Below are 1,628 nucleotides of genomic sequence, written 5' to 3'. Positions count from 1 at the left end.
TCCACTGTCTCTAAATTAGATGACTGTGAAAATGATAATGCATTTTTGAACGCCTGAGCTCATCTAGCATATGTAATTCGTATACTGGCCTTTTTTTTTTTTTCTTTTCTTTTTTGAAAACTCAGGATGGGAAGAAAAACAAATATACCTTGTCATATAGAATTTTCTTGTCCACTTTTTGATAATCGAATTGCCAGAACCAGTGCAAACATTAAAATCAAACCACATTTTCAGCTTAAAATATGCTAGTCTGGGCCTAAGGATTATACATTTTATAAATGATATATTTTTACCCAGAAAAGCCTTTTGGTTTAGTTTATATAATATCCTGTAAGATTGAGCTTACAAGCTGTTTTGTTACCAAGCAGACACATGCTGTAAGTGAGTAACAACTCTGTGAGTGTTGAATTTCTCCCTCTTCTGCAGGGTAAGAAACAGTCAGGTTTACCTGCCTCCTGCTCATTCAGGGAGCTGGGAACGGAACTCAGCTTCTCTCCAGGTCTGAAGCCTCCTGTTCACTTTGTATCATAGCACTGTCAGAGTCAGTAAGAACAAATGGATCAAGAAATTTGAACTGAGAACTCATCAGGCATGCACATGGAAAAGAAAACAATTTTCATGCAGTTTAGAACCTCAATAAACCCTCAGGCAAACCTCTGTCAAATCTAATTTTGAAGATTGGATGTCTTGAGATTTTATTTCGAATTCTGTTGTTTAGTCCACCAGGGTAACCTCATCTCTTCCTGGAGCATCTGCTCACTCTGTATATCTCCTTCCTTATCAACTGTTCAGTCATTCAGTCGTGTCCGACTCTTTGCGACCCCATGAATCGCAGCACGCCAGGCCTCCCTGTCCATCACCACCTCCTGGAGTTCAGTCAAACCCATGTCCATCGAGTTGGTGATGCCATCCAACCATCTCATCTTCTGTCGTCCCCTTCTCCTCCTGCCTTCAATCTTTCCCAGCATCAGGGTCTTTTCTAATGAGTCAGTTCTTCGCATCAGGTGGTCAAAGTACTGGAGTTTCAGCTTCAGCATCAGTCCTTCCAATGAACATTCAGGACTAATCTCCTTTCGAATGGACTGGTTTGATCCCCTCGCAGTCCAAGGCACTCTAGAATCTTCTCTAGCACCACAGTTTGAAAGCATCAATCCTTATCAGTACCTGCAGCCTAAACTGTTTTCTGAAGGCCAGATCTCTCTAAATCAACTGCCTCTTCCCCACCTCCAGCACATTTTACTCTCCCAGTCCCAAGCTGAGGGCATTATCTTCATTCCCCCACCAAGCCATTTCTCTGAAGTGTCCTATCCTGGTTAATGGCATGGCTCTAGCTGTCTGCATCCTGATTTCTCTCACTGCCCCCAGGTCCCCTGGATTCAACCAGACAGCCAGAGCTATCACCTCCACCTCAGGCCCAGCTCCCTGATCTGGTTCCTCACCCCATTTCCCACTGCAGGTCCTTACAAAGCCCTAGATGGCGATTCTAAGACTACTGTAACCACTTCCTCATTTGTGCCCGCCACTGGTCACACTCAGACGAGCTCATCCTCCATGCTTACAGTGTCATCTCCCGGAAAGAATGAGGATGTCTCTCCCCTGCTTCAGGACTGCCACAAACGGCTGTATTG

Source organism: Cervus elaphus, chromosome 5 (assembly GCF_910594005.1).
Source record: "Cervus elaphus chromosome 5, mCerEla1.1, whole genome shotgun sequence".
NCBI classification, from domain to species: Eukaryota; Metazoa; Chordata; class Mammalia; order Artiodactyla; family Cervidae; genus Cervus; species Cervus elaphus.
This window is presented reverse-complemented; position numbering follows the sequence as displayed.